This window comes from Podarcis muralis, chromosome 10 (genome assembly GCF_964188315.1).
Source record: "Podarcis muralis chromosome 10, rPodMur119.hap1.1, whole genome shotgun sequence".
In the NCBI taxonomy this organism is placed as follows: domain Eukaryota; kingdom Metazoa; phylum Chordata; class Lepidosauria; order Squamata; family Lacertidae; genus Podarcis; species Podarcis muralis.
Genome location: NC_135664.1, coordinates 40,514,824 through 40,541,898, shown reverse-complemented (window position 1 = coordinate 40,541,898; position 27,075 = coordinate 40,514,824). Strand labels below are relative to the sequence as shown.

Below are 27,075 nucleotides of genomic sequence, written 5' to 3'. Positions count from 1 at the left end.
AGCAGCAAATAATATTTTCTCCATTATCACTATTACATCTGCACAGACTTGTCCTGCTGAGCTGACTTGAGTAGTAAGAGGTATATTGTATCAAGGACTAGAGAAAATCGAAGATGAGGTCTTAGCAGCCTGCTGGGACAATTTCGCTAGACAGTTTGTGGATAAAGTTGCTCGCATCCACTCTGATGCCATGGTTATAGCTGATCCTGAGAGTGTACTGTTGGCACCTATTTGTCTGGTTGTGATGGATACAATTCAATTTGTACAGCCTGAGGAAGATAAGATCTTTCGTAATGTGAGATCAACCACATGTGCACTTAATCCTTGCCCATTTGGGCTGATTAAAGTAGTCAGAGGATGCTTGGTTGAGTGGATAAGGAAAGTGGTGAATGATTCCCCAGAGCAAGAAAAATTCCAGCTAGTGTTGTAAGACCACGGTAAAAAAAGCCCTCTCTAGAGCCTACTATCTTGGATCATTACCAGCTGCTCCAAAATTGCTTTTCCTGAACAATATTTTTGAGAACGTAGTAGCATCTCAGCTCCAGTGGTTCTTGGATGAAATAGACTATCTAGACTCATTTTTTATTTGATTCAGGACTAGTTTGGGGATTGAGATAGCTTTGGTAAATTGGGTAGACAACCTTCATAGACAGGGAGATCATGTTGTTTCCGCTAGACACTTCAGCAGTGTTCAGTACCATTGAACCTGGTATCCTGGACTTACTGATGGGGATGGGAGTAGGAGGAACTGTTTTGTGGTGGTTCTGGTGCTTCCTTGAGGAAGGTTCCAGAAATAATGTTAAAGGACCCCTTCTTCACACCTTGGGTACTTCCTTATAGTGTCCAGAAGATTGTCTCTGTCCACCCCCCCCCCATGTTACCCAGAACTTCTTTGAGAAATCATCCAGGGATTAAGATTGTGTTGTGTGCAGATGACACACAACTCTATGTCCCTTCCAGAAAAGCTGCCCACTTCCTGAGGTTATCTATGTCCCACCTAGGGTGGAAGCATGTTTGAAGTAAATTAGAGAGGAGGACTTCTCAGTAGCTACATTTACCTTATGAATTTTCTAGCCTTGTGATTTGCCATTTACCCCCTGCCTTACTCACTCACTTACTCAGCATTTTATTCTGGCAGGCTTTTGTTGCATGTAGTAGATAATGTTTTTATACTTGGTTTTAACCACTATCCCTGTTTTCTTGGTTGATGGTTTGTTGTTTTCTGAAACTAATTTTAAACACCGCAAGTCACCCTAGCCTTCTTTGACCAGGGACAGCTCTATTTAGTTCCCAATAAACCTTCATACAACCTTTTAAGTTCCCTCCCCTCCAAAATCATTATTTTGGTGGGTTGTTTTGGTGGGTTTACGTGTGTTTACATGTGTTGGTGTGTTCACAGGTGTTTTATCATGCTATGAGTAATGCACACATGTTGGGACAAGTTTGTTAAAATAGGTCCTAAAGCCAAAAGAAGTGGTGTCAGATCTTAAATTCAGAAAATTTTTTGTTCTCAAGTGGGGAAAGAAAACATTTTACTATTTAAACTGAAGGCATATCCAGCTACTGGGGGAAAATAATAGAAATATTTGTTCTAGTTAACTGTAATCTAAGTTTAGCCATCTGGAGGTCAAATCTTACAACTGAATCAACACGCTCTGATCTTATAAAGATCTTATATCATATTTCCCAGCATAAATAGTTAGTTTCTACTCTGAATCTCTGCAGTTCCATTATAAACACCCCTATTAAGAATTTGTTGTTATCAAGTATTTCCTACATGAGAAAAAGTGCACTCAATTTGCTTGGGAAAGTGAACAATGGTGAGTTGTGTGGATGGCCTCTCAAGCAGTTTCACCTATGCTAGGAACATACATCAAAGTCGTCTAATCCTGAGGTTGTAGAATGGAATTTTATATACTACCTTGGACAACTTTCAAGGGGTCTGCCATTAGAAATAGTATTCTGGGTCTTTCTTTCTACAACCATTTTATGTAGCTTGGAAAATTGTCAAGAGACAGTTATTTCTAAAGTTTAGCAAAAAAAGTTGAAAGGGGAGGGATGTACAACAGCTCCGAAAGCTGCCTTGCATGTGTTAACAATTTGCTCAGTTCTCTTGTGTCAATCATAACAACGTTTTATAGCCAATACAGCAGCAAACATCTCACGTAGGAGTGTCACATCATACTATCCACATGTGTGGAAATTGCTCAGATTTATTCTTGGTGGAACTGACTTCTGAGCAGGAATGTGAAACGGCCCTGAGCACTGACAATTTTCTCAAGAGATGCTTGAACTGCCTTTTGATTTTCACGCAACTTTGCAGTGACATCAACCCACTGCAACATGCATGTTTAGATGCTAATGAATTTGTGCACTTAGAAATACAATTCCCACCTTTTTCTAATGTAGTGGGGTCTGTCCTCTGAATGTTCAGTTTCTGTATGAAAAAAATATGGGGGCTAGCACCGGGTGACACTCTTCTTTGAGTCAGTATCTATATATAGAAGTAGGAAAATGCAAATCCAAACCAAGTTCACATGGAAGCTCCCCAAATCTTTGTATGGTAATGCGCTTTGCCACCATTCAGGTTCCTTTGGCTAGGCCTCACAACATTTTCTTGGAAAATAGCACTACGGGCAGGAGCACAGATAGATATTCCCAACAACATTTTTCCAGTCCAGCCTTTCTACCCAGTATAAAGATGTCAACCAATGTGTGAGGGAGTATCCAAAACAAAACAAAACAAAAAACAAAACAACACAACAGTATTTTTAAGGAAAACATAAGTACTTTCCAGTTTTGTTTTCCTTCTCACACAAAATGACTTTGCTAGTTTTTCTAAATGCATTGTTGGGTCTTCAGTTATTTTGGCTACGAACAAGTCATTTCCTCTTTCTGTGAAGCTATCAAATTGGCACCCCTTAAGGCATTTTCCATTGCAGGCCCCAGACAGTTAAGATGGTTCTTTTTCTATTTTCCCTTTATGGTCTCCCTTTATAGAGGATGTTATTGGTAGGTAGGGATTTTTGGCTGTTAATATCACACCGAGAGAGATACTGCTTCTTGGTAAATCTGTGTATTATGTTTTCTTTACATTCCTTTCTTTGGTGATTGTAAACTGTTGCCTTCGTATTTTCTTTTTTTAGAAAAAGAATGACCTATTTGTTGCATCTCTGAGTTTCTGACACATACTTTGAAATACATTTTCTATTCTTAGGATGCAGTGAATGTTTCTAGTTTTAATTAAAAAGTCTTTCTATCTTGGCACTTCCCACACTCAGATTATGCTTTTGCTTTCCTTTGAAACCTGGCTGTAAATTGTAGCTGACTGGTAATGGATTTCCCTTATAACCCTCCACTAAAATCTATTCATTCTTCATGTTACAACTTCCATGGAGAAATATGATGTGGGAGTCGGAGACTACACCAAAAGGCTAAGATTATGAAACAGAAAATAATTATCTTGAGTTTCTTTGCCCTGCTAAATGAATATTTTCACCCAGAGTACAATATAATTTCCCCTATGGGGATTCCAGTGGGGAAACTCCAGTGGAAGGGCCGCAGTTCATAAGCAGAACATCTGCACTGTATCCAGATGGTCCCAAGTGCAATCTCAAGCATCTCCTTAGAGCTGGTAGAGACCCCTGCCTGAAACCCTGGAGAGCCACTACCAGTGAGTGTAGCCAGGAGTGAGCTAGATGGACCAGTGGGGTGACTTAGTATAAAGCATAAGTTCCCTGTGGATTGTGCTTTGTCCCCCAGAACTACAGTGGTACCTCGGGTTACAGACACTTCAGGTTACAGACACTTCAGGTTACAGACTCCGCTAACCCAGAAATAGTACCTCGGGTTAAGAACTTTACTTCAGGATGAGAACAGAAATCGTGCTCTGGTGGCGCAGTGGCAGCAGCAGGAGGCCCCATTAGCTAAAGTGGTGCTTCAGGTTAAGAACTGTTTCAGGTTAAGAACAGACTTACCCGAGGTACCACTGTATAGGGGCCTTCTGGCGGTTCCCTCATTGCGAGAAGTGAGGTTAGACGGAACCAGACAGAGGGCCTTCTTGGTAGTGGCGCCTACCCTCCCATTAGATGTCAAGGAAATAAGCAGCTATCTTATTTTTAAAAGACATCTGAAGGCATCCCTGTTTAGGGAAGTTTTAAATATTTAATGCTGTATTGTTTTTAACACTTGATTGGGAGTTGCCCAGAGTGGCTGGGAAAACTCAGCCAGATGGGTGGGGTATAAATAATAAATTATTATTATTATTATTATTATTATTATTATTATTATTATTATTATTATTATTAGAGAAAAGCTTGGTCATGTTGAGTGCTGTGACTAACATCATGTTTGGTTTTGACCACAGACTGGTGCCAGTCTCATGATTACCTTGAGCTGTGATGAAAACATCATTTTACCACATAACTGTCATCATTCTAAATGATGCCTTAGCAAAGGATTAGTCAGCATTGATACAGTTAACCATGCAGCCTTCTACAGCAGCCACAAAGCTGACATAAGAAAATGAATAACACTCACAGCACAATCCTGCCCTACCTATTTAGAAGTGAGTCTTGCAAAATTTAAATGATCTTGCTCCCAAGCAAGTATGTTTGCAGCTGTGCAACCTGAATTTATGCATGTTGTCTTAGAAGTAAGTTCCACTGGGTTAAAACTGGGCCCAAGTAAGTGTGCATAAGATTGTTATCATAAAAGATACAAGTGGAAAAACATGCTCCTACCTTCCCAGCTCCACTGTGAATTTACAATTTGATAACGGCTTGTGTTAGCTTGCACCAGCTGCCCATACGCTACAAAGCCAGGTTCAAGGTTCTTGTATGAATGTACAAGGCCCTTAACAACTTGGGCCCAGAATTCCTCTGGGACCGTCTGAACCCTTATACCCCCCCCCCCCGAATCACTGAGTTAGTGGTCTGTCATGGCTCAGATGCACAATTCACATCCTCCAGGAACTATGCATTCTGTATTGCGGGCCCAGTTTTATGAAACTCCGTAACTAAATCCTTATGTATTTCAGTTTAGGAATACTAGATTCCTAACTTTGACTTGTGGGAAAACTCTCTCCCAAGTGGAAATACTGTGGCATCAACACTTTAAACTCATATACCACTATTGTGGTAGTTTCTATGTTAAAAAGAAGCACAACCATTGTCTGTACACAAAATATTATTATAATCACTATTAACATATCTGATCCTAAACCTCCACTGCCTTGCAGGATATATTCAGGAGAGGAAAAGGCTAAGGAGTAAACCATACACAAATCTGGAGTGGAGTCCCTAAGATGGTTGGTTGGCGCCTTGTATGCCTCCTTCCAGCACCACCTGCAGCCCGTTGTTGTTGTTTGTTGTTGTTTAGTCGTTTAGTCGTGTCCGACTCTTCGTAACCCCATGGACCAGAGCATGCCAGGCACTCCTGTCTTCCACTGCCTCCCACAGTTTGGTCAGACTCATGCTGGTAGCTTCGAGAACACGGTCCAACCATCTCGTCCTCTGTCGTCCCCTTCTCCTTGTGCCCTCCATCTTTCCCAACATCAGGGTCTTTCCCAGGGAGTCTTCTCTTCTCATGAGGTGGCTAAAGTATTGGAGCCTCAGCTTCAGGATCTGTCCTTCCAGTGAGCACTCAGGGCTGATTTCCTTAAGAATGGATAGGTTTGATCTTCTTGCAGTCCATGGGACTCTCAAGAGTCTCCTCCAGCACCAAATTCAAAAGCATCAATTCTTTGGCGATCAGCCTTTTTTATAGTCCAGCCCAGCTGGTGCCAAATGCATTGCTCTGCTTTCCTTTTGACCACATCAGCAAGGCTGAGAGGGAGGTCTTGTTGTGTGGGCAGCCTAGGACCTTCAGACACACTGCCTAGGCTTCTGCCCCAGGGAGGTCACTTTGGTGCTGCTAACCAGTACCAGTTTGACTTCACCCCCAAATGTGCACTTCATTATCTCTTGAGACAGACGGATACCAACAACGTTACCATATATGCACTATTAATAACAGTAAGCAGAGTGCCTTAAGGAGTTACCTGGACAGAACCCTGCCCCCAAAGATCTTATAATCTAAAACAGACAATGAGGAAACAACAGAGGGAGGGAGGGTCCCTCAATGGGGTGAGGAGGAATGTGGGCAAATACTGTTACACTTGCTTAATTCTTGGTGGAGAATTTTAAGATAACAGTAGTCCTTGGGTTAGCAGAGGGTGGTAGGGATGGGCAAAGTTACTGATAAGGATGTAGTGAAACAAGGGCCAAAGGATAGCTTAATTGACACATCTTTTCCATTTTATCCTTACATTGACTAGTAACAAAGTCAAAGAAACAAAACAAAATGCAGCCATGACTACTGAATTTATTTCTTCTTCTTCACAAAACATAACTAGGAAAAGAAATGAAAGCTTGGGTGGGGGAAAAGGTTCTCTGTTGACAGAACAGTATGCCAAGTTATATCTTATATTGGGCTGGACTACTCATTTAAGTTTGAACCCAGTAACTTTTCCATCAGGCATGACTATTCTAAGCAAAGTGTAAATGAAATAAGATGGGGTATGTTCTTGTATGTATTGTACCACCTTTTGGTCACAGGGATATCCTGGAGAACAGGCTGTGGGCTGTTGATTTAATGACATACATAAACATTTTGCCCCAGAAGAGACAGGCAGTTCTCAGACCGAGTCATTTTCAAAACTGGGGAAGGTAAAGGAATAAAGTATTCATATTTGGTTCAACATTTTCCCAACTCTAGAGAACAGTACATTGATGGTAAAGAACTACCCATTTTTCAAAGCTATTTTGTTTCTATTCTTGATTTGTGCTTGGCAGTAATTGGAAAAACAAGCTTTATTGCTGTTAATATTCATTGCTAGTATGTTATGTAAGCTCAAGAGAAAGGTAACAAATTTTGTTACCAGCTGGAACAGCAGGTTAACAGGCTCTTGTTGATTTTATCTACAGAGAATGTTGAAGGACTCATTTTGTGTCAAAGTAATTGCACTAGCAGGTGCAGTTGAGCAACTGTGTTTTGCTTGCGACACTGCTGTGTCTCACTGCTTACCACAAATGTTGATATATATATATATATATATATATGTGTGTATAAAAGAGTCAGTTCTGCTTTTACCATCTCCTGCAAACTGCCTGAAAGAATGGCATAAACAATGATAATGCAACAGCTAAAGATTAGCAAACCAAAAGCCCACTTGTGTAGCTGTCCAGAGGATGAATCTGCCTAATGACTAATTGCAATTTAGATGATTTCTCAGAAGATGGTACTAGATTAAGCACTGAACAATTAAGAACTGCTATGAACTGAGCTCAGGCTTTTTCTTAGAAACTCATATCAAATGTCCTTCGTTGTTCAGAACATAGAGTACACATTTGCCAGTATTGCAAGGTAACTCTGGCAGAGATGGGGGATATGTAACCCTCTAGAATGTTGCTGGAATATAACTCCCCTGACCTTTGTCCATGCTGTCTGAGACTGATGGGAACTGGAATCAACAACATCTGCAGGGTCTCAAGACCCTCACTCCTGCCCTGAGGGTTATATTTGTGAAGTATTGGTTGGGTACAGCATTGGCTGTCCTATCAGACAGAGTGAGGTGGCCACCTCAGGGAGAAAATCCTAGGTGGCATGGAGTGCCATCTCTGTGACCCCATAGCTATCCTGCTGCCTCCAAGTACTACAGAGAATGCTGTTCCTTCACCTGTGTTGAAGTAAGATGCAGATGACAGGCTGCTGGAATGAGGAAAGGAGGTGCCATTTTGTCTCTTGCCTCAGGTAGCAAAGCCAGGAAATTTACCAAGCCCTTGGTGTGACATCATGCGTGGCTGTTGATGGTAGTCAGCTTTGTGGGTCATGAACTGCACAGGCTTGCGCTGTTTCTTCCAGTGATTCACAACTTGTGACCCACAAAGGTGAGCACTGCACTCCAACCATGTATATGATGTGCAATCTGTGGATCAGCAAATCTCTCAGATTTGCTACTTGCCTGAGACTTCACAAATCAATGAATTGTCAAGCTACAGTTCAATGGATGGTGCTTCAAATTTGGCTTGATGGGTAATGAGTTATACAGGCCTGAAGTAGCTTATGTTGCAGCCCACTGACATTATTGCCAGTCGCTCTCCCAAATGTCCTCCAATCCCACCAGCATTGCTTTCTGCATGACCCAGAATGATCCTGGAGGAAGGGAGGTATGAGCATGTTCAGCTTTATTCTGCAGCAGCAACACGGGCTGTTCACTTCCAGGTCTAATTTAAGGTGTAATTTTCTTACCTTCTTCATAGCTTATGTTGAGTTTATCTCTCAGAGATTGCCTGTTTGAGGCTTATTAAGGTCATTTTTGGGAGTTCAGTTTAAGGTGCCTTACAGTCAAATCTATAAAATGTAGGAAGAAGAACAGAATTGTAGAGTTGGACGGGACCACAAGGGTCGTCTAGTCAACCCCCCGTGCAGTGCATGAATCTTTTGCCCAATGTGAGGCTCAATCCCATGACCTCAAGATTAAGAGTCTCATGCTCTGTCGACTTAGCAGGAAACCATTTTCAATGCTTTGTATGCTGCTAAAACTTTCTGCCCATTACCTGCCTTACAATGACCTGTGCTGCTGTATTTTTGGAAATAATTTATATAACTCTTATTTTGGAGGCGTTTCAGAAATCTGTGATGATCAGTGTTTATATAAGGTAAAGGTAAAGGTACCCCTGCCCGTACGGGCCAGTCGTGTCCGACTCTAGGGTTGTGCGCCCATCTCACTCAAGAGGCCGGGGGCCAGCGCTGTCCGGAGACACTTCCGGGTCACGTGGCCAGTGTGACAAAGCTGCTCTGGCGAGCCAGCACCAGCGCAGCACACGGAAACGCCGTTTACCTTCCCGCTATAAAGCGGTACCTATTTATCTACTTGCACTTAAGAGTGCTTTCGAACTGATAGGTGTTTATATACTGGAGGTTTAAGTACAGTGGTACCTCAGGTTACAGATGCTTCAGGTTACAGACTCCGCTAACCCAGAAATAGTACCTTGGGTTAAGAACTTTGCTTCAGGATGAAAACAGAAATCGCGCAGTGACAGCGGGAGGCCCCATTAGCTAAAGTGGTACCTCAGGTTAAGAATGGACCTCTGGAACGAATTAAGTTCTTAACCCGAGGTACCACTGTACTGGATACTGCATTTCTAATTTTGAATTTGTTGATTAATTATGCCTGATATTATCATTTTCAGTGTATTTTGAAGCTTTATCTATTGATACTGATAAGGCAGGATGTAAATGATATAAAGAAACAGGTCAGGTTCAGGCTGCAATTCTATGCTCACTTAGTGAGGAGCAAGGCCCCATTATCCTTATTAAGACCAGCTTCTGAATAAGTGTGCTTAGGATCCTACTCATTCCATGGAAGAAGCTGGTCAACTTTTTGAGGTTTCAGTAACCACCAATAGAAGGAGGTGTATGTGAACGGCTAATTAGAAACAATGGGTGGAACCTAATGTCACACTCTTCCCATTGTTCCTTCTGTGCATGCATGCATTCTTGCTTGCCAGACAGAACAATGCCCCCTCTCCTCCTCAGGCATATTGTTCTGGGTGATCTCTTGACCCCCAGAGCCAATTTTGGGGTGCAGCAGGAGAGAGGAGGGAAGCCCCATTGCACAAGCAGAAGTGTTTGTTCAGGGCTGCTGCTCACAGGACTGGTTAGATGCCTCCCCACCAATGCGTTGATCCCAACTAAGTCACACAGCGTAAACCCACTAAAACCAATGGTCGCGGCTAACTTAAGTTCATTTATTTCAGTGACTCCTGAGTTGGATACAATCCAGAGTATTTCAGATGAAAACATAGAAGAAAATGTCTCCTTGCAACAGCAGGGAGATTAGCTGCTCATATAAACTTTGCATTTGGAAAAATTGGAAGAAACTGTGATCTCAGCAAAACAAGCTCTGTTGCTAAGAGTTTATCATTCAGCTGATGACTGGAAGCAGATTGTTCAACATATTCCACACCTTTCAAGCAGCTTTTAATATTTTTTTTTGTTATATACATTTCTCCTCTGTTTTTCTTTTTAACACAAACTTGTGAAATGTTCTCTTCTGTAGCTTTCCCATGGCTCATTTATTTGCCACCAGGGAAGCTTTGTTCCTGATCTAAACCAGCAGCATGAGGATAGAATTACTACAATAAACCATGTTGCACGGGCAGAAACTTTTCTGCTGGAATACTGAGTTAATGTTGAGTTGCAATACTTTTCCACCCCATTTTTTTTTTTTTTTTAAGAGAATGAGACCTGGCTCAGTGGTGGAGCAGATTCAACCCCTAGGTTCAACCTCAAGTAGAAAAGGGTCTGTTTTTGATAGCCTGGAGAGTCGTACACCACCCCACCCCCCAGTCAGTGTAGACAGTGCTGAGCTGCATGAATGCAGTATAAGGCAGCTTCTTAACTTTCTATGGCAAAAATGAGACGTCTGGGATGGAAGCATGGCAAGGAGCTGCAGTTTATATCACAATCCTATCCTCGGTCAGAGGTGGTGCCTTCTGCCAGCAGTAATGTAATGTTACATCTGCAAAATAGGTGACATAAGTAAACACATTCCCAATGGACATCCCACCCCCCCAGCCATGGCAGAGGACTCCAGCTAAATTGGGAGCCGATAAGGGTATAGTACCTATAGGTTTTACATGTAGGCTCTTCACCAATGAGCAACTGGAGCCTCTGACAGGAATTGCTGAGGGTGTGTGTTGTCCAAGGGAGGCTGTAAGATGATGGATTTCTGACCATCATTATTGCACTTCTGCCATCACTGTGTGTCGACTGGAGCCTCCCATGCACCAGTGTGTCACCTGCTAGCGTTCTTCTGGCTGTGGAATTGCCAGGGAGCTTTTAGGGTGGCTGTTGGTTATGGTTATGTTCCTATTTGTTTATACTACTGTTGTGCTTTTGACTTTGCTCTTGTTTAGCATGGGATCCTGATTCCATTATGTAGGGGACCACAGGTCTGGACTGACCACCTTTCATAATGCATGCTGTGTGTGTGTGTGTGTGTGTGTGTGTGTGTGTGTGTGTGTGTGTGTTACAATATGTCGAAGATGACTGTATATTTTTCAAGCTAGAGCAGCTGGTAGTCTTTCAGTTAGTAGTGTTTGTTTATGAAGTCACATGACTGTGGGGGCTGGTGAGCAGGATGGTTCTGCTTTTGTTTTTTTAAAAAAGTGGTTTTGTTATTGAACTCCTCAAGAGATCGGCTGCTACATATGTTCAGATAAGTCGTCTCTTCGGTGAAGCTGTACCACTGAGGAGAAAAATAGCTCTATTTAAACTGAAAACCTCTAACTGAAAAAATGAATACTTGGTAGTTGTTCCTGTTTGCAGACATTGCTCAGTAAATGACTAAGGGTAAGCAATCATGTCTAGGATGTGTCGGACGACAATAGCACACTTATGAGCAATTCTTGGTTCCCTTGAGAACTCAGCCGAACTTCCACCGATTTCAGTGTCTGCACAGAGGTCACTCCCCTCCCCCAACGCTGATGTTACATCACACCAGCAAGATAGTTGACAAAATCAAAATTGCAATTGCCAAAAACAAAAAGGGGACCTGGTTGGCTGTCCCCTTCCCTTCCCTTCCCTTTCCCTCAGAAGCCATAGCAGAAGTTAGTAATCTGATTAACTCAGGAGCCAACCCACAAGAGGAGTATCTAAGCCCCCATAAGGGAACATGGACCATCTAACCAAGAAGCCCAACATGTGGTTATACCAGCTTTTGCCAGTCTAGCACCCTCTAAACTCCAGTGGAGTCTGGTCCATCAGGGGAAATGGGGCAGTGCCCCATCAGCATCCATTTTTATTCTTCCAAGCCCTCCTGCTTTATTACTTACAGATTCCTCCTCCTTATACTCAGTTTTGCCCTTGTAAAACTCAGCAGGGGGAAAGATGGGGACAAGAGTAGAATTTGTTGCCTCTGTTTCTCACTGCATCTTGCTCAAACTGTCATCATCTCTGCCTCTGCTTACTGCTGGCCTCTCTGCCTTCCAGCCTACCAGTGCCAATGGGCATTCCCTCCCCCTCCCCAGTCTTGGACTCTGCCCTGTTCAGGGACGATAAGAACTGTTGTCCAACAACAGCAAGCAAGACACGAAGGCAATAACCCTTTCCAGTTGTTGCTCCCCAGTAACTGGTACTCAGAGACTTAGACCACATTCACACCATACATTGAAAGCTCTATATAGGCTCAGGCCAATGTGTTTATTGAGGTGGCAGCCCAGCTTTGGAGTCACCTTTCCAGAGAGTCCTACCTGTGTATCCCACTATTACAGTGTAGGCACATAGAAAACAGCAGTTTTTAGTTGTCTTGTGCATTTTAAGTGTTTATGCATTTTAAGTTCTGCTCACCTGTTATACATTTTAGCTGCTTTGGATATTTGCAATGCTTTGGCTTAAAAAGTGCTTTTATTGCACAATTAACACATTTTACAAAATGAATCCTAGATCAGACCACCTACTGGGTAACAATATCCAGGAATAGGACTGGCCATATCAAATATAGCCCTGATCTAGCCAGTGGGAGAGCTTGAGGCACAGGCTTCACAATCCCACTTGAAACCAACGGGGCTTCTTTTTGACTGAGTTGTGCCCATATTGAATCATTCAGCTAGGGCTCTTGAATAAATGTAATCTCATTTTACCTGCTTCAGGTCAATTTTCCGTACAGATGGCTGAGCTTAAAAGCTCTAGCGGAGCTTGCATGAATCACAAGAAGACAATGCTAACCTCCAATTTCATGGTTGTTTATAGCACACTTATTATCAGAGCCTTTTACCATCACTGCACATGAATTTATATCTCAGAGGTCTAGAAAATTATTTTGCCTGATTAGTTTTAGGTTGGCATGTCAGAAAACATCAAGGAATAGTCCATTTGACTCTGTTTCCAGTGCTTGAGGAGGGTATATGTGTGTGGTAGCAAGAAATCACATTCTTGAGTTGGAGGACATGTTTCTTCTGGTTTGGAAGAACCATGTTTTTGATAAAGTTTAGAGATATCCTGTCAGCTTTTGATAGGCAGGAGGGCATGTCTTGCATGTCTTAGCAAGATTGTGAGAGTGTGCAAGATCCTGGAGATTAGATCATAGCCTCTGCTTTCCTCCCCTGGTTCTCCTGCTACTGCAGTAACCTGAACTAAGCTATAGCTTGGCTTCACATCACTGCAAAATGTCTGCGGCCCTCACATCATCCTTTCCCATTTCTGTTTCATGTGCCTCCTCTGGGACACTGAGCTTCGTTCACACTAAGGGAGATTTTTTTAGAGTCTCTGCGGAAATTTGCTTGCAGTAATGAGCTACTCTTTGTACAATGGCAAAATTCCAAGGGAAGCTTAAGCATGTGTATAACAGGGAAAGAAAACCTGTATCATGTGATGTTCACTGGAAAGCAGAATTTTGCCCAGGGCGGTTATTTGCTCTTTAGTTTTAACATAAACATTTTAAAATGACATCTGTTCTGTGTTATGTTTTTGAAGCTGAATTCTCAGTTAAACTAGTATTGTGCAATATTTTCACAGCAAACTGCAATATTTCATCTATATATTTATTGATTAATTATTAAATTTACATCCCACCCTTCCTTCCAAAGGAGCTCAGGGCAGCAAGCAACAAGAGATAAAACAATTTAAAAAATCTTAAAAAAATAATTTCAAGACAGATGCAGACTGGGAGGAAGGGCTTCAGTAGATGCTGAAAAGACAACAAAATGACACCCATCTAAAAGTCCTACAATGTGCGGGACTAAAAGTCCTACTTTGTGCAGAACAGGCCTTCAGAAAAGATGTTAACTACAAGAAACCCTCACCTGTAGAGCACAATGATCAACTGAGTATATAATGAGTGAGATGATCTTTCAGCTATCCTGGTCCCAAACTCTATACGTATGCATTCCCCCAAACCAGATACGGTACATCCATTAAAGAATTTTCAAGTGAACCTGTGCCCAAGACTAGGAGATACAGTGAAGAGGATGTTGTCAAGTACAGCGGTACCTCTGGTTACGTACTTAATTCGTTCCGGAGTTCCGTACTTAACCTGAAACTGTTCTTAACCTGAAGCACCACTTTAGCTAATGGGGCCTCCTGCTGCCGTCGCGCTGCCGGAACACGATTTCTGTTCTCATCCTGAAGCAAAGTTCTTAACCCGAGGTACTATTTCTGGGTTAGTGGAGTCTGTAACCTGAAGTGTATGTAACCCGAGGTACCACTGTATGCTAAACTAAAATCAGCCCACTTCATCTGGCAAAATAGGGTTTGTCCCCCACCCTGGCAGCCTTCATATCTGCCACATTCATGGAAGAAAGGAAACATTTTCAGGCAGAAGTAGCAAGACTATTGCAAGTTGAAAAGGAGGAGGCTGGGGTGGGGGAATGCAGAAATCTACCCAGAAGTAGCAATGCTACTTCTGCATTCTCCCCCACCATCCTTTTCAACTTGTAATTTTCTCTCTGTAATGTTGTGTTGGTGGAAGTGAGCAAATTGTAGAAAGCACATTTCTGTCAGGAAAGCAACACAGACAAAGGATATGCTTTTAATTTGAAATTCATGTCATGCTGGGGTTATATATTTATTTAGAACATTGTTACCCCACTTGTCTCCCAGAGACTGAAGATGTACAAAAACAAATGCATTGTACTGCAAAGTAAAAGATTTCTCTTGTAAATTAAACTCTTCATAGCTTTCTCCTGATACATGACTACTTTTCCTCAGAGAATCTGCTGCCAGCTTAATCTGCTAATGGTCAACTGCCTCAGGGTGCTTGCAGACATGGACAATTTAGCAGCACCCAATCATTCTGTCCAGACTTCTATCTGGATGTCACCAAGTGGGCAAATGTTGGAGAGGGAGATTTTCATTGGGACCATTGGGGTGGTGGTGAATGGTTAAATACTGTCTTCTCCCACCATTACTGTTATTATGATTCCCTCCCCTGCAATTTAGGAGAGAGACAAAAAAGGGGGGGGGGTTAGGTTATGAAGCCAACCCTATTCAGAAAATGAAGGGTTAAAGTGATAGAGTTGATTCCAAGAAAAGGGAAAACAGGCCATAATTAAATAAATGGTTAGAGCCATCTATCCAGATCATTACTGGCCAGAATAGTAGTGCAACAAGCCATGTACACTTGGGGACATTGTACAGCCATCCAACTTATTTTTTAAAAATATGGTTTTTCTGAGCTTTGGGGGAGGGGTGGAAATGGCTGAACAGGGGGCGGGGGGGAATGGAGCCCCATCTCCTTCATTTCCTTAGCTAGATGGGACTTTTGCTGGCTGTAAAAGGAAAACTGGGTCAAGGCGCTATGAAGTTTGTTAGACCTTTAGCTGAAAAATGAGGAATCGGAGTGGTACCACACTGGTTTTGCCAGGAAATTGATGCACTGTTCTGATACAGGAAAAAGAGAAGCAGTTTCTTGGGGGTCTTCCTTTCTATACCACTTGGAAAGTACAAGATACCAAGAATCTGTGCAAAATGTTTCATGTAACTTAAGTTAACCTTAACCACATTTCTTTAAATTGTGAAATAAACAGTCCCTTTCTTCTTAGATGCACTGGAGGAGGAAGTGCAAGTGAGCCAGAGATACTTCCCTTTTTTATGACACCAAAGTAAAGTTCAAAGGGAGGAATCGTCCCTTCATTGGAAGCACTCACAACCGTCTGTGGAAATTTCCTGACTCATACAGCTTAGGCCTGACCTTGTGATAATGCCCGAAAGCCCCCTTATTTGCACATTCCAACCATTACCATAATGTATCTTTGTTACTATCTGTATAAATGCTGCAAAAGTAGACCCATTTCTACTTGGCACATTCTCCCTAGAACTTCTATACCCCATACACCTAGTTGCTGAGGTTCCTGTTGTTTCTTCCATATCCTTTGACAAAATATGAGATGCATGTAAAACAAATACGTAACAGATTATATGCTTTGTCCAATGTCACCAAAGGCCCCTTTACAGTTGTCAGGGGTAATGCGTGATAGGAATGATATAATGGTTTTGATCCATCCAAGGCAATGGCTGGAGAGCAACATCAACCCTCGCCAGTTTGCCACCACCAGGATTTAAATGAAGCTTGAAGAAGAGAAGCTGAACATTCCCTCCCAAGAGGAAATTCAGAAGAATGAAGGAAGGCATGGGGGTGGGCTATTCAAGTTATTCATTTATTGAAGATAACAGGAAAGTTGAATTTGGGAACTGATCCTCTTTGAAGAAAACCTCATGGTGTGGAGACTTGATCTGGTTCTCCCTTACTCCCACTTCATCCTCACTGAGGAAAGGAGTAGAGCACATGCAGCCATCACAGTTAGATGGTTTACCATTTAATCTCTTTACATGTTGCCATGAAGAAAAGCAAAAGACAGAGTTAGCAAACATGGTGTTGCTCATAAACAACAATTTGAGAGAGAAGTATTTATGCTGGGTTTGCTTCTAGAATAATCACAATAATGTGAAAACCTATTTGTTGGAGGTGTAATTTTGTCCAGATCAGCTTTCAGTTGCTATCCTCATAATTATCTCCCTGAACTTCTAATTTTAAATTGTTTTTGGACCAGTTGTGGCCAGCTATCATCAACAGATTACATCATGTAATTGCTCCAAAGCCAAAATCCAAAGGCGAAGATGCTAGAAATTCTGAATGGTTGGTGTCTGGAAAACTGAAAGCTCAAATCTGTATGATCAGCTTAGGTGTAGTTTTTAACACTCCCTGGACAAGTAGTGAGATACAACTACAAGTATTCCCACCATTTTGCTTCTTCCCTGTACTGCCAGTTGGGGTTTAGGATTGCTTTGCAAGTCTTAATCCAACACATGCATTTAAATGGAAGGGTTTTTATTTTGTTCCTTTTTGAAGCAGGCTCCAGGAATTTATTTGTGTGTGAGGTTTTACTCATTACTTTTATTTTATTTTCACATATGTTTTACTTTTAAATATATTTCTCAAATTTTATGAGGTGAAAAGCAGGTGGAGTTTATGAGGGAACGTAACTTGCTTTTCATCGAAACTCTTACAAATTAGTTTAGTCACCCTGACTGGTCTTCCTCTTCCAGCCTTCACTGCCATTATTCTCATCCGCCATCTGGAAACCTGGGCATTGGTATATAACAGGGGTGGGCAACCTCCAACCCATGGGCCAAATGTGGACCACCTGGGTAATCTGTCTGGTTGTCAGGTCTTTCCCTATGCCAAGACCTCTCCAGCCCAGTCTGTGCCCTCCTTGAGTGCTTTTACCTGGTTGAGAAGTGTCCCTGAACAGTGATACTACCTCTTACATGCTTAGCTGAAGAGGCCTGAATATATGGGTGTAGAAACCTCTGACGTGTGCTTGGAATGCAGCCAACTGCACAAATCCAACTGTACAAAGAATCCATTGCTCCATCCACTTTTACCCCATGCTCTAAACAGAGCTGGTATGTGGCTCACAGAAAGTTACCCTGGAAGAAACATAGCCCTTGGGATGAAAAAGTTTCCCTACCTCCTGACATGCAAGATGTTTCAATAAGTGTCTGTTCTAGTTCAGAAACCAGAAGGGGTCCATGTCATGCTTCCAGTACTGTATGATGGCGAGGAGAACTTCAGCATATTCTGTTTTCTGCTTGCAGAATTTAAGCAGTTTGCAGAATTTGTTAAAAGGTTTGTTCACTGCTTGCTTCTGCAGCATGCAAACCTGAGATGTACAGATGTTTCACTGTATTTTGACCAACCAGGTGATCTTAATGTTCAGGGTGGTGGTGTTTTTAAAGAACCTACATTTACTTAGCTACTCTAGTCCATTTATTAGGTTCATAAAGAAATATCACCAGAAAATGCTCTTTTGCACTGGCGCTCATTAGTACTTGAAGTAATGAACTTCTATTAGCAATGATCTGCAAAGAGGTTTCTCTGCTTTAGGCTGCCCCCTCTTTCTACCCCCTCCTCCCCCACGAAACATATTGGTTTTCACCAGGCATTTTGAAGGACCCATTTAATTTTGCGCAGATATACAAAGCCCCATTTGCTATGTAAAGGTTAATCATTCCAGAATTCTATCTCAGCTCTCCAATAAATAATACATGATAAACAAAGCTGTGTGAAGCTGAGCATGAAGGATGCTGTTGATTAGTCATTTATCTTTTAAGCAGGAGACAGGCTGTTTTCCTGCCAACTGGCATGGCGCACTCTAGGCAGTTGTCATATGAAAGTTCTGCCCCCAGGTGTGTGTAAAAGCATTAAAAAGAAAAGAGAAGAAAGGAGATCTGTCCTAGTGTCTTGTAACTCATCTAAACACAGCCCACTAGCCGTGGGCAGGGCCAGTTCAAGACATTTTGCTGCTTGAGGTGTAAGATAAGATAGCATCAAGCACTCTCTCCCCCAGCATCAGTTTGACATATAGATGGAGACCAGGCTGGCAGCTGAATCTTACTTCAATGCAAGCAACAGGAGAGCCTTGTCCTTTGCACTGGAGGGACAGCAAGCTAGCTTAGGAATAAAGGGCAGACCACATGGTACCCATCCTCCAACACCTCAGCACCATTTGCTCAGTCAAAATGGGATGTGGGTGGCACTGTGGGTTAAACCACAGAGCCTAGGGCTTGCTGATCAGAAGGTCGGTGGTTTGAATCCCTGCGACAGGGTGAGCTCCCATTGCTCGGTCCCTGCTCCTGCCAACCTAGCAGTTCAAAAGCACATCAAAGAGCAAGTAGATAAATAGGTACCGCTCTGGCAGGAAGGTAAACCGCATTTCTGTGCACTGCTCTGGTTCGCCAGAAGCGGATTAGTCATGCTGGCCACATGACCCGGAAGCTGTACGCCGGCTCCCTCGGCCAATAAAGTGAGATGAGTGCCGCAACCCCAGAGTCGGCCACGACTGGACCTAATGGTCAGGGGTCCCTTTACCTTTACCTTAGATGTCAAACAAATGTTGCAGTGCAGATGCTGGTGTGCATCACATGATCAGAGCTATGTGCATGTGTGATACCTGCTGCAGTGCATGGCCTGGTCTGGGCTTGCTGCTTCTCTGTCTTTGCTTGGTTAGCCTTTCTCAGCAGCATAGTCTGTGAAGCACTGGGAGAAGCCGACTACACAACAGAGCTAGCCAGCCTAGTCAGCAATGAGCAAACATTTCCTCCATTTCTGGGCAGGGCTGACAGTGGATAGGTAGAAGAGGTTGGATTTTGGTGAGCCTAGCAGAGCTTCCAGATTCTTAGGCTTTTTGTTTTTATTTTTAAAGGAAGTTAATTGGACATTTCTGAAGCAAGTGAGAGGACAAAACACAAACACAGCTGTAATGCTTTAGCACTAGGCAGGCAGCACCATTGCTAAGGACACTTAATCACTGTTGCTAGGTAATTAGAGGAAGGGATGTTGACCACTCTCACCTGGAACTTGGGAATGGCCTCTCCCAGAGCAAAGGAAAAAGCAGAAGCTGAATGGGGGGCAGATAATGAGGTAAGTTTGTTAAAGCACCTTACTCATGTCCAGATTGTTTTATTTGCTCTCCAAGTGTGTTGCCTTTACAGAATGGTCTGCTTTCCTTGGAAGCTACTCCCTTGAAATAAATGTGCATTCCTTCCTACTGAGAAAAAATGGTGATATTGCAGACCCCCACTTTGATTTCCTATGCCCTCCCCCCAACCACTACTACTCTGCTTGTCATCACTGGGTGTCATTGATTAATATACAGTAAACATCTTTAGCATGCATTAGGGATAGGGGAGAAATTTGACCTGGATCTCATTTAAAGGTGACCCTACCCAATTCATTTTCCAAAACAATATGCAAACCAAAATGCACTTCTCCACATGTTGCAGTGCAGTTCTCCAGCCAAGTAATGTGTACAGAAATGCATATACTATATGTAAAGTGTAGATGAAAAATGCATCTATTGGTGAAAATAACACAAAAATACATATTAGGGAAGTTGTTTTGCAAAAATTGCACAAATTTTTGTATGTGGGTAGGCAAAATTGCATGCAAAAATTATGGATATTATGAAAAAAATTAACTAAAATGCTAATTCATGCTAGGACTTAAAAAATTTCCAAACTGAAATCGACAGATTCACCCATCCCTAGTGTGCATGTATGCAGAGCACATACAAAACATTTCCTATGCATAACCCTTTCTGTTTCATGTATATTGATGTCATTCATTGCTTTCCACCCAGACCTTCCTAGTGGTGCCTTGCTTGCTGGCTCCCCTACTTCTAAAAATAACTGTTTCTCCCCTAACTGTGACCTGCGCTGGTGAGTCACTTTGAATTCTTGGTAGGCAAAATTTGGCCTGCGGTTATTAACGGAAAAACCTAAGTATCAATGTATTCCTCCATTTGCCTTAGCATTGAAGGAAAGTGGTGCAGAATATTTTATTGTGGAGCAGGGATGACCACCTAGGTTCTGCTAGACCACTGCTCCCATCACCCCTGACTATTGGCCATGCTTATAGGGGCTGATGGGAATTGGAGTCCACAACGTCTGGAGCACCATGGCTAGAGGATGGAGCAGAGTAGGGCTGAATAATGCAGGATCATTTGCTCTGAAAGAGCAATTGCATAAGTTAATGTAATCCAGTTTGCAAGGTGAAATGTATTTTCTATAGCTGTACAGTACATACACTGAGTTCTGCTACAATTACAAAAATAACCTGTCAGGAAGAACAGTGGGGCATAGTGACAGCTGAGTAAAGGTTCATAATGTACTCATAACATCCTCTGACTCTGTGGTTGTGGTGTGCTCGCACATGCTCTTTTTTGTGTCAATATCTCATTATTTCCACAGTGGTTGATTTTGCTGCTGTATATCAAACGTACATTACACTGTTTTGTTATTCTGCCCGTTTGACCAAAATGATGTTAGTGATTGCTGAGAGAGGATTTTCTTCTTCTTTGTGATTGATTTGATAAAGTAATAATTTCCTGAGGCTTTTAACAATGCTGTGCTCTATTTTAGTGTTTGTCTTATTGGCATTTAGGAATCATTCATAACCTGAAACAGTACTGGATTAAAACTGTGCAATCTGTTTTGGAATACCGTTGTTGCATCTAGAACTTTGTGACTAGCCTGATGGACAAATAGGTCAACTTTGGTTTCCCAGAGGGTTTTTTCTCTCTCCTTCCAGTGTTAAGTTCAATATTTCACATTTCTGCATCAGTCTGTGATTTTCTCTCTCTTAAATTCCTCATAAAGGTTTGTCAGCATTTTAGCACACATTTCTTCTAATACAGGTGACTCACAACTTATTTTACTGACACAACCACAGCTTTGTGCACGTGTGTGCGTGGGAGGACAAATTTAAAAAATGGAGAGTGGGGGAAACCCAATTTATTTACTTCCCCCACAAAACTGTGCAAAGCTGCAATTGCAAAACTCTATAATCACTTTTTAAATATTATCTTATGAATATTTATTACAATGATGGGGGAACCTCAGGCCCACAGGACAAAGACAGTCCATCAGGTCTCTTTATCCAGCCCTTGGGACTTTCCCCAGGCTACACCCTTCTGCTTAGGATGGATAGCTCAGTTGGTAGAGCATGGGACTCTTAATATCATGGCTGTGGGTTCGATTCCCACACTGGGTGCAAGATTCCTGCATTGCAGTGGCTGAACTTAGATGACCCTCGTGTTTCCTCCCAATTATGTGTCTATGACCTTTCACTGCCTCTGTGACACCCCCCCCCCCGGATTGGTTTTGCCTGGGTGGAGCATGTTCTTGAACTGTGATAATTCCTCTCGCTGACCTGGATAGAGGACGGATGCTATGTGTGTGCAGAAGAAACCTTTGACTTTTGTGTGGCTGGAATGTAGCCTACTGCACAAAGGAAAGAGGATTTTATCCATCGCTCTGCCTGCTCTTGCTTCTAGCCACACCAATTTTTGCCTCTGCCCTTCCCACTACAGTGGTACCCCGCAAGACGAACGCCTCGCAAGACGGAAAACCCGCTAGACGAAAGGTTTTTCCGTTTTGGAGACGCTTCGCAAAACGAATTTCCCTATGGGCTTCCTTCGCAAGACGAAAGCCCATAGGGAAATCTCCGGGACAGGGCGTCTTGCCCACTGTCCTCGGACCTCCTCCCACCGCCAGGCTTCGGAAGGCTGCTCTGAAGCCTGGCGGGGGGCGGAGAGGTTTTTTAAAAACCCCGGGACAGCGGAGGACTTCTCCTTTGTCCCGAGGTTTTTTAAAATGCTGGTGGGCGGCAGCGAAGGCTTCGCTGCCGCCCGCCAGCATTTTAAATTCGCCCCGGACAGCGGAGAAGTCCCCCGCTGTCCCGAGGTTTTTTAAAATGCTGGCGTCTTCCCCTTTCTCCCCGGACCTCTTTTGAAGCAAGGGGCGGCAACGCGGAGAAGCGATCTTCTCCCCGTTGCCGCCCCTTGCTTCAAAAGAGGGGACAGAGGGAAAGGCGCGCGCCTTCCTCTCTCTCCCCGGACCCCTTTTGAAGCAAGGGGCGGCAAAGGGGAGAAGCGATCTTCTCCCCGTTGCCGCCCCTTGCTTCAAAAGAGGGGACAGAGGGAAAGGCGCGCGCCTTCTTCTCTCTCCCCCCGGACCCCTTTTGAAGCAAGGGGCGGCAAAGGGGAGAAGCGATCTTCTCCCCGTTGCCGCCCCTTGCTTCAAAAGAGGGGACAGAGGGAAAGGCGCGCGCCTTCCCCTCTCTCCCCGGACCCCTTTTGAAGCAAGAGGTGGCAACGGGGAGAAGCGATCTTCTCCCCGTTGCCGCCCCTTGCTTCAAAAGAGGGGACAGAGGGAAAGGCGCGCGCCTTCTCCTCTCTCCCCGGACCCCTTTTGAAGCAAGGGGTGGCAACGGGGAGAAGCGATCTTCTCCCCTCCGCCCCTTGCTTCAAAAGAGGGGAAGGCTGGCGGGGGCCGAAAATCTTTGTCCCCCCTGGCTGCCTTCCCGGGAGGGCTTTTAAATCGCCCCGGACAGCGGAGAAGTCCTCCGCTGTCCGGGGCGATTTTAAAATGCTGCCGTGGGGGGGGGAGCAAAGACTTTCGCCCCCCTGCCTGCCTGCCTGCCTGCCTGCCTGCCTTTAAAAGCCCTCCCGGGAGGGCTTTTAAAGGCAGGCAGACAGGGGGGACAAAGATTTTCGCCCCCCGCCAGCCTTCAGAAGAGGTCCTGGACCTCTTCTGAAGGCTGGCGGGGGGCGAAAATCTTTGTCCCCCCTGGCTGCCTTCCCAGGGGCTTTTAAATCGCCCCGGACAGCGGAGAAGTCCTCCGCTGTCCGGGGCGATTTTAAAATGCTGCCATGGGGGGGGGGAGCAAAGACTCCCCCCCCCAGCCTTCAGAAGAGGTCGGGGGACAGATTGTCCCCGGACCTGGTCTGAAGTCGGTTTCCATAGGAACGCATTAATTGATTTTCAATGCATTCCTATGGGAAACCGTGCATCGCAAGACGAAAAACTCGCAAGAAGAAAAAACTTGCGGAACGAATTAATTTTGTCTTGCGAGGCACCACCGTACTGGCCTGAAGCCTCTGGAAAGTTACCCATGAGCGAAAACAGGCTTTGGGGTGGAAAACATTTTCCACTTCCATTTCTGATTAACTGCAAGATACAAGAGTTTTAACACACCTTAGCACTGTGCATACAAATGTATGTTTCCCTGCCTGTAGGTTCACAGGCACTTTAAAGCAATGCAGTTTTTCCATAGGACACATTGAGGATAATTTCAATGGAACTGAATGGATGTGTCTAATTGGGAAAGGCATTTGTGACATGCATTTGCATGTATAGTGTCTGAACTCTTTCATTGTCCATTTGAAGCCTAGAAGTTCTAGGCAACTCCTTGCTTAGGAGTTGTCTTAGCTCTGAGCCAGTAAGGCGGGATTGAATTAAAAAAACAGTAGTTACTGTTAAACTGTCAGAGGTTCATGTGTCTGGTGGGCTTGTTGTTGTTTAAATTAAGAAGCTGCTGTGTTGTACACCAGCCGTTTTTCCTCAGCCTCATCACTTGTGAAAACACAATTCCTCTTTTGTTTTGTGTTAACCACTTTCAAGCAACCTGAAAGCATTTTTAAGAACATAAGAAGAGCCCTGCTGGTTTAGCCAAAGGTCCAACTTCACCAGTATCCTACTTCCAGTAGTGATGCCCATTTAGATATTGATAGGAAGTCTACAATTGGGGCCCATGGGATTTATTTTTTACATTCTGTACAGTCTCAAAAATCCAAACAAAAACTATTTCAGACTTCACAGTTAATTGCCATCATTATGTTTTCATTTGATGAACATATTGATACATTGGGTGATCATGCTGTTGTTTCTAAGTTGTACTCTTTTCTTAAATGTAACTTCTGGAAGTTTGCATTGTCAGAAGCAATCATTATTTATTGGAACACTTCAATGGCCATTGGCTGAAAGCAATAGAAGCTGATGGAGAGAAGAGGCAAAAAGCTTTCTCCAGCAGTTGGTATCCAGGTGAATAAAAGCAGGCTCTGGTCAGGGAGGGTGCCATTTAGCTATTCTAATGAGGGATGGAGTGACCTGTCAATTACAGTTCTCATTTTTCTTGTCTTAAATTTGGGCCTCCACATTTCTGCAGTGATGTGCAAATTTTATTTTTTTAAAAATCTTCATCAAACTTCTTCAGCATTTAGTGTGAATTTGCCTTAATAAACACATTTTTGTATGCAGTTTTGACTCATACACATTTCTGAAGCAATTTCTCCTAATATACATTTTCTGTGTTCTATTCAACAATATGTTCCCTTTGATGCACACTCCTAACCTAATATATGCATTCTTGTAGACACTGGTTGGAGAACTGCATTGCAAAATTTGGATAAGAGCAAATTTTGAAGGAAGGCTGTGTTTTGGTTTCCATATTGTTCCAGAAAGTGCAAATTTGATAAAGCGGGCTTTAAATGCAAACTGAATCAAATTGGATTCAAGTTACAAGAAAGAAGATTTTGACTAAACATAAGGAAGAACTCTCTGACAGTAAGAGCTGTTTGACAGTGGGATGGATTCCCTCAGGAGGTTGTGGGCCTCCTTCATTGGAGGTTTTTCAGCAGTGGTTGGATGGTCATCTGTCAGGGATGCTTTAGTTGAGATTCCTGCATTGCAGGGGTTGGACTAGATAGCCCTCAGGGTCCCTTCCAATTCTACAATTCTATTATTCTTCTCCATCCCTAATCCTGGCTAATAGTTCTGACTGATAGACCTGTCCTATTTGTCCTTTCAATGATAGGATGTTTTTAAAGAGGAGGAAGATGGACATGCAAAATAGAAAATCAAGACTGAGTTCCACACTGAAGACGTACTTTAGCAGGTGAGTCCCAGTTCTTAAGAGATTAAAAGAACTGTTCTACATAACCCCTAGGAATGCTGTGCCAATTGTTCAAAACAGGCCAACAGGTTTTTACGCATGATGGGAATGGTAGTCCCCTAAGATAGCTTGAATGTCTTCTAGCCTGGTATAATACTTTCCTTCATTTTCTTAATTATGGCTGCCTTTACTGGGAGATGCTGTTGTCTGGACAGACCCATAGTGACTCCATGGAGTGCCTGTCCTATTTACAGGAAAGTGTTCATGACCCACCAAAACAACCTCTGTCAAATGTTTCCCACACATTTCCTTTTTGTGCATCATTACAGCTCTGTTGACAGGCGATATATCCCTTTGTGGAGTGTTTGAAACAAAGAGTATTCCTGTGTTGCATCACACTGATATATACAATGTGGTAGTGTGTATATAGCCTTGTTTTATTTATAGAGGTTTTTCTGACCTAGAACTGTGAGCCTTGAAAGGTGCGGTAACTCATTCTGGCAGATAACCGCTACACCACATGAGAAGTAAGCAGAACGTAGGAGTGTCTCAATAGGAAGAAGTAGAAAATGTGAAACAAGTGACCTTTATATATTTGGAAGGGAGATGTCTCAGGCTTGAGATGCAGTTTATGGCTATCTATGAATCAGAGTGCTGGTATTGTGCATCCAAGAAAATTCAGTTTCTGTGTAAAGAAAGATGGGTACGTTGTGAAAATATTATATTCATTCCAGTTTTGTGTGATGCACGAGGTGTTTAGGCTTTCAAAAACAGCTAAATAGAGAGAGCAATTAGTAAAACATGTTTAGTGACTACTGAAACTGAATCAAGAAGATGTATGTTAAAGGTTTTTATATGGCTTCCATTTTACCAGAAGGGCTCTGGAACAAACCAATTTTGACATTTTCTATTTCTGCATCTGCACTAGTTCTATGATAATGATACCAAATTCTCCACCAAGAAAGTCCTGTGTTCTGAGCAAGTTGAAGTTACTGTGGTTTTATAAGTTGCTGGAAGTTGCCCAGTCAGATGGGTGACAAATATCTAGATAGGTAGATAGCTAGATGCTGCTGCTGTTAGGAACATGGGGGACTGACTTCTACTGAATCAAGCCACTGGTCCATCTAGCTCAGTATTATGGACACTGGCTGGCAGTATGTCTCTAGTTTTTCAGACAAGAAACATTCCCTGGCCTACTTGTAGATGCTGGAGATTGAACCAGGGATACAAACTGTCTGCTCTACCATTGAGCTATTGCCCTTCTCCCTATTCCTCCCCATTACACAGAAGGAGGAGGAAAGAGGAAGCACATGGAACTTTACCCCAAGAATTCTGGAAACTGTAGTTCATTAAGGGTCATGGGAATTGTAGGTCTGTGAGGAGTAAATTCTTTGTGGTGGAGGGATGTGCTTGAAATATATGGTGTGTGTACAGCCATAGTTCAGTTAAAGCAGGATATGCTATTAGAGGCCTGAATGTAGCATTAAGGAATCTCCCTGTTAATAGGGAACTTTTCATCTCTCTTCAGCAGTCACTAATGCACTGACTCTTCTCACAAGAAACTATCCTGGATGGTGTAATCAAATGACTTTCAGTTGCTAGGAAAAATCTAGGCTCTGAAACAGAATCCAGCTTATTGAAAATTGATGCTTGGATTTATTGATATCACCAAATCCTGCCCTTCTGGCATCTGGGCTAAAAGGCTAATGTCTTGGAAGCTGAGGTGGAAAAATTTCCACAATGGGACTAGAAACCACTCTAGGAAATAACTGCAGGCCCCCAGAGCATGGAAAGGATAA

At 43.0% G+C, this 27,075-nt stretch overlaps 1 long non-coding RNA gene across 2 annotated transcripts in view; it reads left to right on the top strand.

Annotated features, from left to right (window-relative positions):
• LOC114606054 (uncharacterized) overlaps positions 1-27,075 on the top strand; it is a 213,357-nt gene that overhangs the window by 33,634 nt on the left and 152,648 nt on the right. For both annotated transcript variants that reach the window (XR_013394366.1, XR_013394365.1), the window contains one exon: positions 25,199-25,279. This is a non-coding gene — a long non-coding RNA (uncharacterized LOC114606054). The remainder of the gene's footprint in view (positions 1-25,198; positions 25,280-27,075) is intronic.